This window comes from Grampus griseus (assembly GCF_964374135.1).
Source record: "Grampus griseus genome assembly, chromosome: 5".
In the NCBI taxonomy this organism is placed as follows: domain Eukaryota; kingdom Metazoa; phylum Chordata; class Mammalia; order Artiodactyla; family Delphinidae; genus Grampus; species Grampus griseus.
In genome coordinates this window covers 9,743,210-9,757,048 of record NC_138998.1, presented here as the reverse complement: position 1 = coordinate 9,757,048, position 13,839 = coordinate 9,743,210, and the positions used below count along the sequence as shown (strand labels likewise).

The following is a 13,839-nucleotide window of genomic DNA, read 5'->3' as shown; positions in this document are numbered from 1 at the left end:
ATGGTTGGATCAGCTCTGATTATTCGACAGTCACACAGGAGGGTTTTTTCTTCTTTTTACGTCTTTATCTTCCCAAAAGACATCCCTGCACCCACGTGCATGGGTCTCTCTATAATCAAGGCACCAAGAAAAACCATCCAAGGGGTCTTCACAGGTCTTTCCCCGCTCCTATGGTGAGACAGTGGGAAAAGAGCCAAAGTATCCTTACAGCTCTTCAGCAGAAACTGGCTAAACATTAGTAGGACTGGAGACAGACTAGGGAAGAAAATAAGGTCATCACTGGGGGTCTCTGAGACCCACTACAAGGAGAGGTCATTTGCAAATGACCCAGAAGCAAAGATCCCTCAACTGGTGACACTCTGGAAAAATCAATTCTTTCTGAATCAAGCCTAGAAGGAGGTGTGTCTTTGGTATATGTGGGCCCAGTTTCATGCAGGAACTGTCAGCTCCATGAGGGAGAGAATTCATGTTCCGAGTTCGTGCATTCATTCATCTAATGAACATTTATTATGGCCTCTTTTGAGTCACACCCTCAATTAGGAAATACAAAAATGGAAAGACCAGGTCCTACCCTCTAGGAGATCACAGGTGAAGGAGAAGAAAGACAATGAAGAAATACACGTGGTACGGTGAGGCTGGTTGTTCTAGAAGTCTGGGCGGGGTGCAGGGCATTTGGAGAAAACCGCTGTGATATAAAACAGAGGGCACACCCCCATAGACTTGGTTCCAGAAAGAGCTGATCAGCCATGGGGCACGATGTTCTGTGTCATTTTAAATGTTGAAATGTTTGAATTTTTATTTTAAAGTAGTTCTAATCTGGTTTTGAAATACTTCCCCAGATGCACGTAAAACACTGGAAAACCACTTCAAAAAGGATCACCTCCGGGCTTCCCTGGTGGCGCAGTGGTTGAGAGTCCGCCTGCCGATGCAGGGGACGCGGGTTCGTGCCCCGGTCCGGGAAGATCCCACATGCCGCGGAGCGGCTGGGCCCGTGAGTCATGGCCGCTGAGCCGGCGCGTCCGGAGCCTGTGCTCCGCAACGGGAGAGGCCACAACAGTGAGAGGCCCGTGTACCGCAAAAAAAAAAAAAAAAAAAAAGATCACCTCCTTAAACAATTATTTTTCAGCTGGGGTTTAAAAAAAAATCCCTGAGTTTAAAGGTTTATTTTTACTATCAACTAGCATGCACACATTTAAATAATGGGGAATAAATGTAGTTATATTTTCAAATACAAATTAGTTTCATTAAGAGTGAGCCCTCATTTACCACACTTGCTGCTAATCTGAGGCAGACCGTAAAGCTAATTTTAACAACTGCCAACAGCTCATGACAAGCAACCAGAGATGGGGCAATTATACGCAATGATGCTGGATCAGCTGGCAAACTCATTCTTTATTTCTCCACTCAAATCCTATATTTAAAGACTCGAGTGTGTTTATTACATCATTCAGGCACCCAAAGTAGGAACTGATGATCCAAATTAAGAAGTTTTTACATGATAAGAACATCTCTCTCCACCCAGAAATGTAAATGAAAACTTGAAAATCCAATCAGCTGTACGGATGGCATCAAATCTTGATATCCTACAAACTAAGACAGAAACCCAAGGAAAACTAAAACTGACCCATGTAAAGTATTCCTGATTCAATGCCAAGGAAAAGAACAATCTGTATGAAACGGGGTTATATTATGGTGCTACTGTTTTTTAAGTGTCTATGTGTGTATCTGTATATGAAAATCCACATATTTTTTTTAACTGGCAGGTTAAATAAAGTTATTCACAGAACTTTCCTCTGGGTCACGAGTGATGAGAGACATTCTCTTTATGGTTTTCTATATTTTCAAGTTTTCTGTGTTGCATATGCATTACATTTCCTAGTTGAAGACAACAAGATGTATCACAGACAGCCTGCAAGATATCCCTCAATAATCCTCCCGTCCACCAGTGGTCCCCTCCTCTACTGAGCAGGGCTGACCTGTGTAATCAGTAGGATATGTCCCTGGGGGAAGCCCGCTGCCATATTGTTAGAACACTCTGTTAACCCCGTGGAGAAGCCCCCAGGGCAGGGAACTGAGGCCTCCAACCAACAGCCACGATGAACTCAACACTCAAGTGGGAGCATCCCTCAGCTCCAGAACAGCCTTCAGCCTAGCCAGCATCTTGACCACAATCTCGTGAGAGATCCTGAGTCAGAACCACCCAGCTCAGCTGCCTCTGGATTTCTAACTCACAGAAGCCCTGCGAGATAATAAACATTCATTACTATTTTCAGTTGCCAAGTTTGGGGGTAATATGTTACACAACAAGAGATAAGGCATTACGAGGGGTATTTACATTATCAAAGGAAAACACTCGGTGGAGACTGATCCAGACCACCTTTCTTTCTGCTCTCCCACTAGCCTCCATCACAACCACCCTTAAATAAAACAGCCTCCCCTCAGAAGAACTTGCTACTCAAAGTGTGGTCCTCAGACCAGGAGCTATGGCACTCCTGGGATCAGCCCATCCGGACCTACTTAATCAGAATCCACCTTTTCACACACGATTCATCAAAGTCTGAATCACAGTAAAGCTTGAGAAAGCCATGGCGGTGGTTCTCAATGTTGGCTGCCACTGGAATCACCTGGACACCCCCAGGCATTTGGGGTGGGGCCCAAGCATCATTTTTAAGACACCCCCACAAGTGATTCTAACTGACATCCAGGATTGAGAATCAACACGCTCAGAGCAAACCCTGTCTGTTCCCACTCCTGACCCTCTCCAATCTCCTAACACCCAGGCCGCAGGGGCCCAGGGTCTCTCTTAGGCTGCTTAGCTAGGGCTGAGAACCACAATCTAGAAGAACGTGGTCTTGCTGACCCCCTTGGTTCCACCCCTGCATCACCTGAATCTCGCTGGACCTCATACCCTCCCTTCCCAGGCTCTCTGTTGTCGTCCCTAACACAAGTGCACCCCCAAATTTCTATCTCCAGTCTCCTTCTGCCTCTCTCTTCAAATTACTTTCACTACCAACCACCGCAAGCATATGGATAAGGATTTAAAAAATGAGACATCTCTGTACCCACTACCCTGAATCAACAAATGCTTATATTTGCTCACATCTTCTGTTTTTGTAGAAATACAACTTTTGGTGTGCAGCCCTCATTCCTGTCCCTTTGTCCCCCGTCTTTCTGTCCCTGGTCCTTATCCTGTACACACTACATATAATACCCAGAACCATACAGGGCAAAGGCTCTGACACTTTTCAGGTCACGGCACCCCCAGTGTCCCTATACGTTTGTTCACAGCACCCCCAGGCTAAAAGCAATACCCACAGCTCGATTTATTAAGTAGTCAGGTCCAAACAAATTGATAATTATGTATAAACAACTTAGCATCCTTTTGAAAGAACAGACTACACAAACTGAAAAAAAAAATTTTCCTGCATCCTTAAATTACCGTAATTACTTACTACTGGGATGTGTGCATCCATTTGGCACCGGGAAACTTCTCAAACCTCAGAATCACACTGGACACCACCACCCTCATCTCCTGTTCAACAATGATCTTCTTAGCAACCACCCCAAATCCAGCTTTGCAAAGATATGACATCATCAAAAGGAAGTGGTAGCCTTTGATGTTGATCCTGTGAACTACCTCGGGCTAGTAATGAGGGTGGCATCCAACATGCAAGTACCACTTGCTGCGGTGCCTTGGGGTGCCTTAGTACAGAATTTGGGAACCTCCAATACAAGGAGGCACGTAGGCTCAAAAAAGTTCCTTAACTGCATCATCTCCCCGTTAGCTGTCAGATTCACCTCCCAGCCTGACCGTTCTCCAACTCCAACAGACACACCCACGGACCCGTTCCAACATCTTCACCTGGAACTTTCCCAGCACTTCCAGATGAATATGCCCCAAAGAGAACTCAACACCCTGCCCCAAAAGCCTGTTCTTCCTCCTGGGTTTCTTGTGCATATATGTGTCCTTATGTAGATATCTACAGAGAGAGAAGTTGGGGCAGATTTGTTTTAAAGGTCTTGTCTTTGGACTTGGAGGCTGGCAAGTCCAAAATCTATAGCACAGGCCAGGAGGCCAAAGGCCCAGGGAAAACATGATGGTGCAGAGCTGAGCCCCAGGCCCATCTGGAGGCAGAACTCCTTCCTCCTCAGGAGACCTCAGTCTTCTAAGTCCTCGGACTAGTTGGATGAGGCCCGCCCATATTAGGGAGGGTGATTCAAATGTTAATCACATCTTTAAAAATACCCCATGGCAACACCTAGACTGCTGTTTGACCAAAAACTGGGTACCCCTGTGGTAGCCAATCTGATACATAAAATTAACCATCACGCCCTCCTTCACTGAGCGCTTAGTAGGTGCAAAGCACTGTTCCAAGTGCTGGGGATACCGAAGTGAAACAGAGACAAAGACCAAAACAAAACAAGAACAACCCCGCCCTCGTGGACCTTACTTCCAGGAGCAGACACATAAGAATAATGAATGAAGTTCAAGTTTAAAAGTATGTCACATAGGGCTTCCCTGGTGGCGCAGTGGTTGAGAGTCCGCCTGCCGATGCGGGGGACGCGGGTTCGTGCCCCGGTCCGGGAGGATCCCACATGCCGCGGAGCGGCTGGGCCCGTGAGCCATGGCCACTGGGCCTGCACGTCCGGAGCCTGTGCTCCGCAACGGGAGAGGCCACAACAGTGAGAGGCCCGCGTACCGCAAAAAAAAAAAAAAAAAAAAAAAGTATGTCATGTAAAGACAAGTAAGGCAGAGAGGGGCATTAGCAAGTACAGGGGAGGGCACAATTTAAAAAAAAACAGCGTGATCAGGGAAGGCCTCCCCCAGAAGGTGACAGGGCGAGCGCTGGGATGAGGGAGCAGGTGGCCACGAGTGCAAACAGGCCGGGAGGTCCTGGACCTGCCCAGGGAGGTGGGGTAGCCTGGGCGGCCGTGGTCAGGATGCTGGCTTTGTCCCCAGTGAGATGGGAGACCTCAGAGGGTTTCGAGCCCCGAGGGAGACATGATCACTCTGACCCTGGGAACAGGGAGACCAGGTGGTGATGAGGTGTGAGCAGAGGTCAAATTCTGGATACGTTTTGAAGGTAGGAAGTGAGATTTCTTAGTGGTTTGGAGACAGGGCATGAGAAAAAGAGGGCATCCGAGACCCCTCTCAGGTTTGTGACCTGAGCACCTGTAAAGCTGCAGCGACCACCTCCCAAGACAGGCACACCGTGAAAGGAGCAGTTGGGCCAGAGCAGACCGGAGTTTGTCCTGGATGCGTTAACTCCAACCAAGGGGAGGTGGGGTGGGCAGCCGGATGGACCAGTCCACAGCTCAAGGGAGAGAGCTCTGGAGCTTTGGGTACCGCCCCATCTTCCCATGGGACAGCAAACTCCTCGAAGGCAGTTACATCTTCATCCTCAACAACAACTACCCCAATGCCCTGCCCCAAGAGATGCACAGTAACACCTACTCCGTCAACAGACTCCCGGAGAAGGAAAGGTGCCTATTATCTGGAAAAGGATGGGAAGGGCCTTTGGAGTATTTGCCTGTTGCTCTCAAGTTCGCCTTTTTAAAAGCACAGCACAGGGGCTGGTGACGCTCTGGAGTCAGAGTGCCTGGTTAAAGTTCGAGGGTCCCTACTTCCTAGCCGAGTGACGTCAAGGGAGCCACTTAACCTCAGGGTTCTCCACTATAAAATCGGGATGACCGCAGAATCCACTTGCAGGGTGAGGACTAAGTAAGTTAATTTAACAGGACTTAGAAGAGCTCAGGCACCTAGAAATGGCTGTCTAAATGTTAACCATTATTAGTACTATTACTAGTACTACTTGTTGTCCATGACAAAGATCCCTGTTAACCTGCTATAATTACACCACACCGAAAGGGTGCTTATAAAGTGTCCCAAGACACTGGAAAAATCCCCAAAGACCTCTCTAAATTAAAGAAGTGTTTAAATGAACAGTCTGATTTCTTGTACTCTGCATTTCCAAAATCTTGTAATACACGATATGGTCACGTTCCATTAACCAGAGTCTGTGATTAACCTAATCTCTTCTCATCTGACTTTAATGGATAAGGTCTATTACAAAAATTTCTCCAAATCTGAGTAATTTGGGAGTTATTCCATAAAACTTGAAGGTTCCTCAGAAGTATTTCCTCGGGGTGAAATACTAATCTGGGACTTCCAACACACACACACACACACACACACAACACAAACACACACACACACATGGAAGCTGATAATCCTTTGCAAAGAATAAATGCTGCCCATCCAGGGGCTCTGCCTATGGAACAACACAATGGGACAGTTTCGTTTTAAAAGCCAAAGAACGCTGTCAGTGAAGTGCAGCTGGCTTCCTGGTTGAAAAAGTGTGGAAACATCCAATACAGCTTCATGAAGTAGCACGAGAGTTGGGGAGCATCAAACAAGCTGAGCAAACATAGCTGATGTTGACTTCCCAGCTCTGGGGGCTCTGGGTTCCCCACTGACCCCCGTGGGCTGGCGCCCCTCTCCTTTGAACCGAGCCTGAGTGTGGACACCCCGTAAAGGGGACGTCCCTCCATCACCATCCTGCACCATCAGACACGACGCTGCGGCCCCTCCGCTGCTCCCGACACCACAGGGGCAGGCCCGACCCAGGAAAACCCCCTAACGAAGCCCCCAGGTACCCCAAAGGATGCCTGCTCCACCTCAGTCTTGGCAGGTAGCCATCACACATAGAATGTGACCTGATTTTCTAGCTCTTTGGTTCTGGCCCCGCTGAGAGCACTTTTTCTTCCTGAATTCAGCCCAGGTAGGGAGTAAGTCGCACAAATGCATATTTAAACGCTGAACTGAATTCTTTGGAGAGCGAGGAAATTAACAGGGCCTCAAGCAGTGGCCATCGCTTGCCCGCTGTACCGATCTTTTCAGAGAACGCATCTTGGTGAAATACACAACGATAATAACGAGAGCCCCTTTGGGGGACCAGGAGAAAAGGGAAACTCAAATTTATGTCAAAAACTGAATGTGAATGGGAGGAAGGATCACACACACACACAAACCTTTTTATAAACATAAAAGAAATGTCTGGCTAAATTTATCTCTTTGTCAGTGAAAAACAGCCTAAGCTTTAGCCAAGAGTGTGGCCAATTCTTAAACTGAAGGACAAAAGAGAAATGCTTAGTACAGAGTAGCCCCATCAAACAGAACTTTCAACCAGGATGAAAATACATCTGCTCTGTCCAATTCGCTCGCCAATAACCACATGTGGCTCTAGGGCTCTTGAAAGGTGGCCGGTGAGACTGGAACTGCATTTTAAATTTTATTTCCTTTTAATTCATTGACATTTAAATGTAAATAGCCACATGTAGCCAGTGGCTACTGTAGTGGACAGCCCAGCCACAAGTGAGCTGACAGACAGACGCTCAAACCAAACAGCTGGCCACGTCTTCCTTTCCCTACGATAAAATTACAATCATCACAACCAATAATATCTTAAATTGTCACCAAAATTAGCACCTCTACCCAGGCTCCAGGTGCCCCAAATCTCAGAAAGCCTGAAACAAAAAGAAACAGGCAAAAGACTTAAGAAAGTGATTCCAGTGTGTCATTTGTTCCAACTTCCATCCCCCATCCAGCTTACATTTCTCTTCTACGACGGCTTCGTGTATTTGGAAATCTATGCTTGCAGATGGAATCTGCATTTGCGAAACCAGAAGGTCACAGCCTCTTCCCTTAATGTCCAGGAAACATGAAAATGTGAACTTGGGGCAAGTTCCCTAACTCCCTAAGCTTCAGTTTCCTCAAGGCCAAAGTGCAGATAATAATAGTATTTGCCTCTCACGAGGATTAGATTCAGAGCACGCACGTGACGAGCCTAACTGTGGCTGGCAAAGAATGGGCGCCTGGCAAGGGGTAGCTATAATGATAATTTTGTCAACAGCGATAGTAAAATCTGTAATAAAATAAAAACGGTGCTACTAGAATGGAAGTTTACAGTTGGCAAAGTTTTCCTAACACTTTGAACCTGTTTCACGGGCTATAGTAAAGTGGCCTCTAGTAAAATACGTCTTGGGGTCCTGACATCTGGGACAACGTCCAGACAGGCAGTCACCCAGATGGGCACCATGAGAATTATTCTGTGCCTCTACCCTGCGGCAGGCAATGTACTAGGCTGGCGCATGAAGGGAACAGTCCCCAAACATAGGCCAATGTCTTAAGACTCTGTACCACTTGTCAGCTGACCTCAGTGAGACACCTCAGCGAGATGTCAAAGCTTCATCCTGGGTCTCACATAGGCAGGGAGCTCCGTTCCTACTTCCTATATCAGCCAAGACCAGGTTTGGCTACAGGCCCACAGACGGGGACGAAGGTGCAAGGGGACCTGAGAGGGAACGGCCCATTTTCTCAGCCAGGACAATAAGAGGGGTGTTGACAGGCCATGTTTCTCACTGACAGGCCACATCACTTTAACAGGAAAGCTGTTCTCGCAGCCTTCAAAAAGCCAAATCTGACCTGTCTCACAAAGCAAACACAACCGCTTTCAACAGCCAGCTGCCTCAGCCGGTGAAATCCAACGGGAATCTCCACCAGATTCACAGCAACCAGACCACTATGCCAGAAATCCCCCAGGAGTTTCGAAGCAGAAGTTTAGTGGAATTCTTTGGGGTTTGGGGTTTATTTTTCTTTATATAGAAAGCAGTCGATCTTCTTTCACAAGCAAGGGGACGTTCCCCTATGGAATTCCCTTCTCTGAAGATCTTTAAAAATAAAATATTTGTCTGACTGTCTGCAATAATTTAAGAGTAAACCCATTTACTGGCAGAGTCAGGGATTTCTCTCAGCTCCTCCAGCTATGAACAGCATGGTCCAGACTGTCTCAGATGTTCCAATTACTGGCTCCCTCGGGCCCCAGAAGAACACTGGTCTACCACGCTCTTGACTTTGGGCTAGGAAGATGAGTTGTTGTATCTGGAATCTCACATTTGTATTCTTCGCTGGCGGGAGTGTAACATGGTATAACCATGTTGGGAGAAGGTCGGGCAGCCTCTCATAAGGTTCACATACATCTCTTTTATGACCCAGCAATCCCACTCCATTTACCCACAAGACATGACAACGTATGTCCCTAGGAAGACTTGTATACAAATATTCACAGCAGCTCCATTCATAATACCCCCCAAACCTGGAAATAACTCATGTGTCCATCAACAGGGGAATACATAAACAAACTGCATTACAAACAGATACCGGACTATAACTCAGCAATAAAATAGACCGAATTACTGGTACATAAAACATGGGTGAACCTCAAAAACATGCTGACTGAAAGAAGCTTTACACAATACTGTAAAGTGGAATAAATACTGTAAGTGGAATTCCACTTACATGAAGTTCAGGACCAGGCTAAACTAACTTTGAGTGAGAAACAAAGGGTGAGGGCAGGGACTGACTGGGAATGGGGATGAAGGAACTTTCTGGGGGTGATGGCGACATTACTTGATAGAGATGAGGGTTACACAGGTGTAGGTGTCTGTCGAAACATTATGCAAATGTTACCCTCAAGGTCTGTGCATTTCACTATATGGAGATATGTATGTATGTAAAAATTCACCATATGTATAAATTTTACCTTAAGAAAATCATGAACATATATTGAACTCTAAATAATGAAATGTGTGCTGAAACGTTTAGAGGTGACCTGTACCAATGTCTGTCATTTAATTTAAAATGCATAAAACAATAAGTTGCTGATGGATGGATAGAGGGATGACTAGATGGACGGATGTGTAATAAAGCCAATATTGTAAAATTATAGACTCTAGATACGGGTATTTGGGTGGTCACTGTTTTTGCAACTTTTATATATATATATATATAGTTTTGTTTTGTTCTGCGGTATGCGGGCCTCTCACTGTTGTGGCCTCTCCCGTTGCAGAGCACAGGCTCTGGACGCGCAGGTTCAGCGGCCATGGCTCACGGGTCCAGCCGCTCCGCAGCATGTGGGATCTTCCCGGACCGGGGCACGAACCCGCGTCCCCTGCATCGGCAGGCGGACTCTCAACCACTGCGTCACCAGGGAAGCCCCAACTTTTCTATATTTTTTAAAAGGAGGTGGGTGGGGGAAAGAGTCACAGGGCCCTCTCCCTAGCCCACCAACTTAGAAATTTAGCAAGACACCCATGCCCACCAAGCCATGGGCCCACATAATTTCGATTCTGCTGAAAAGTTAAGACTGGAAGAACACAAGTAGCTTTACAGGAACTCACATCACTCATGCCAAAGATTTTCTGCCTGTTTCCCTACAGACAAAGCAATTATTTGAATGGAGGCCAAAAATTCCTGCTCAAGAGGGAGAAAAAGAACTCACTGACTCGTATTCCCAATTAATTCTCTTTCAGTTCCTGCACCAAATCTATTAGCTAACGGTACAACACCTCTCTTCCATTTGTCCCACGTCCATGCAGCCAAAAGACAAACAAAGAAAAAGCAACCCAGCGACTTGCTATACAAATGCAGCCAGAGGGGTGTCCTCACAGCTGTCAGGCCAGAAACCCCACTTAAGGCAAAAGAGGATGCAGAGCTCTCTCTGAGGTTAAAGTGATTTCACTGAGGTTAGCACGCACACGCACCAAAGAGCCCCAAACAGCTTGTTGCTTAACCCCTCTGTGGGGTTTGGTGACATCTGGGGTCACTTGAACTTGGTAGGGAATTCAGCTGTTCAGAGGTACAAATTAGGAATCCCTGTGGCCAGGGACACGTGGGGTGCAGGGCAAGCCCTACGCATGGGCCCAGAGGTGGCTCACATTACGCCTGCCTTCCTTCCTGGCAGGGCCTCACTTATCCTGAGATGACACACGATGGCAGGGGCTGGAAGACGCCTCGCCTGACTGCGCCCACCATCTGAAAACAGCTGTACCAATTACAAGAAGGAAACCAGGTTGCTGGAGACCAGGGCAGTCACTCAAACATAGGAACTGGTGCCAGACTTTTTTTTTTTTTTTAATACTTTTTTGTTCTTAAACCCCCTAACAAACTCACTGACACCACCCAGCGTCCCTGGGGACCACCCACAACGACACAGGGCAGCCAGGTGCAAGCACCAGGGAGGCAGGGCGCCTGGGTTACTGCACCTTGGCCTCCACGCGGTTCCCGCTGCCAAAGACAGCGGCAGTCTAGGTGAAGGGCATGAGCCCTGGCGCAGGAGGGGGGGTGTGCATGCCTGACAACGGGGCTTCCTGAAATAAACGCCGCCACCACCCCGCCCTCACCCAGGTCCACCCTGGCGTCCCTTGGGCCTCGGAAAGTGGTGAGGACGAGGGAAGAAACCCCCTTTACAGAAGGGGAGATGCCCGTTTTCAGTGACGGGGACTTCCCGCGCCCCGAGGCTCTGAGCCTCCCTTGGCCGCGGCGCTTCCTCTGAACGCGCGGCACGTCTGCTCCCGCCCGTCCAACACCGCTGCCCCGGGAACAAACGCACCTCCCGGGGCGCACGCAGAAGGGCAGCGGGAGTCGCCTCCACCCCAGCCCACCCCGGCCTCGTGCCTTCCTGAACCTGGATTCCTGGGCCAGCTCCCGCCTGATCTTTGCCGAGGACCCCCTGCAGCAGTGTCCTACACCCACCTGTAGCCTCGAAGCTTCCCCTCTGCTTCCTTCCTAGGCGCCTGGAGCATGCGGAGCCCACGACCCTCAACAGACTGCTCTGGGGTGCCTCTCCCCATGGCTCGCCAGGGATGATTTTTTACCCCCCAAAAAAAGTTGGCCCAAGACCGCTGCGTCCCATGGATCCTGTCCCCGACCCCATCCAATCCGGGCCGGGGTGCAGGGGACGGGGATGGCCCTCTGGCAGCCCCGGCGCCTGGGAAGCACGCCCAGCCTCGGCAACCTGCAGGGAGGCGCCCCGCCAGGCTCCCCCTGCCCGCCGGGTTCCCGCCCCGCCTGCGCCCGCCTCCATCCCGAATCCTTCAGGCGCCCACCTACCGTTCTGGACTAAGCCGAGGAGAAGGCGCGGGCGCGGGCTCCCGGAGACAGCGTGTTCCGTCCCGGGAGGAAAGTTTGTGCCATACAGAGGAGGCGGCGCGGGGAAGGCGTGGGCGCCAGGGGGTGGGGACGGGGCAGGCGGCGCGGCGTGCTCGTGTGTCCGTCCCTCCTGCGATCCGTGCGTCTGTCCCTCAGCGGAGCCCGCGGCCGCCGCGCTCCCGCTAGCTGCGCCCTGAGCCCGGCGCGCTCCGGCTCCAGCCCCGACGCGCCCCCGTCGCCGCCGCGCGTCCGCCGGCTACACTTCCTCTTCCTCTGAACTCATGTGCAAAATATGCTGCGCTGCGTCTTCGGGGGAGCCGCCGCGGGAGCAGCTGGCCCGCCCCGCGCCCCCTCCGCGCCCCGCGCCCCGCGCCGCCGCCTCAGGCGGCCGGCAACCTGCGCGCTGCACACGGCTTCCCCCAGCCAGTGACCCTCGCCGCTCCACGGCTCAGAGGTCCGTGGCTCCCCCGCCCACCCTCTCGACCCCTTGTAACCAAGGTTGCGTGCGTCAGGAGCGCGCGTGGGGGACTCGGAGCCCTCAAAATTTGGGCTTGGGTGCTGGAGGGCGACTGCCTCTAAGGCGCTGATGGCTGGGAGTGGGCGGGGGAGGACCAGTAACAGTGGACCATTCATCCTCCCCATTCCACAGGTGGGGCCATCCCCAGGCTCTACGTTATTGCTTGGGAGACAGTGCTTAAGGAGCGGGACAATGCCACAGTCCTCATGCCACACCCTAGCCCACCTACTACAGGCGCCCAGAAGGTTTGAGAACATCTGGGGAACCATCTTGGCCTGCAGCTTCAGGCCGGCCAAGGAGACAATTCTATAAATGAAAAGCCAAGCCAGGGCTTTGTTAGTGACGGGAAAATGGGAGGCAGTGAGCCCATTGTAAAAGTCTTTCTTCCTGGAGCTTTTTAAACAAAGCACAATCACAGCGTAAGGGTTAATAGCGGGAACCCTAGAGCCAAGTCATCAGGGTGGGCCTCAGGCCCTCATCCATATCTACCTTCTGTGTGATCTTAACGGCTCTGTTCCTATTTCCTTCTCTGTTAAGTAGCACTTTTTACTGGTGGGTTTTATAAGTAAAGTGTTTAGGAAAGCACTCTATAACTGAGCTATTATCCTCTTGTTGTTGATATTATCATTATCATTACTATTATTATTAGGGGACTGCAGTAAGACAACTGACATAATCTAATCATCTACATTTTCTGGTTGGCCAAAGAGGGGGCCTTAAGCATGGGAGCCCACAGGATGGAGGGCTGGTGTAGGCCCCAGCAGTGTTTTAATGATGTCCTTCCGGTACTAATAACCGCCCCCAGGGGGTAAGGAGGCACTATTTTGTTTGCAGGAATTCCTGTAACCACAGTTTCTCAGAGATTTTCTTCCTTGTTTGCTTGTTCCTAGCCATCCCAGTTCTGTGTTCCTCCCCCCTCCCCCCACTACCATTTTGTTTTTGTTTTTGTTTTTTGCCCCTTTCCCTTTCCACCCCACCACTCGCTGGTATCACTCACCACCACCGCCTCCAATCTCCCCCACTCTCTCCTCTGCTTGGCTTCCCATCTGGGAGAAAATAACAAGATCAGGTGACAGCCCAAGTCCAGATGCAAACAGTATTATGTGGAGACAAGTGGGGGGGGGCGGGGGGGGGGGGCCCAGTGATGGTTTTGAACACCCACCTATGAGGCCAAAAGGAGGGATCTTTGTTATTTATATGCCCAAGGCCTTGAGTGATCCCAAGCTAGGGCCCATCTGAAATCTTTCCCATCCTTACCTGAGAGAAAGAAAGTAACATTTATAGGTATTAACCAGTAGTTCAAAAGTAAACACGGAGTATTTAAAAGAAGATA

At 49.6% G+C, this 13,839-nt stretch overlaps 1 protein-coding gene across 1 annotated transcript in view; it reads right to left on the bottom strand.

Annotated features, from left to right (window-relative positions):
• The window catches only part of RFTN1 (raftlin, lipid raft linker 1), a 204,080-nt gene extending 191,964 nt beyond the window's left edge, over nucleotides 1–12,116 (bottom strand). Inside the window, exon 1 of the mRNA XM_082654829.1 lies at nucleotides 11,951–12,116. The gene's annotated coding sequence lies outside the window, so the exon portion shown is untranslated. The remainder of the gene's footprint in view (nucleotides 1–11,950) is intronic.
• Nucleotides 12,117–13,839: the final 1,723 nt, after the last annotated feature.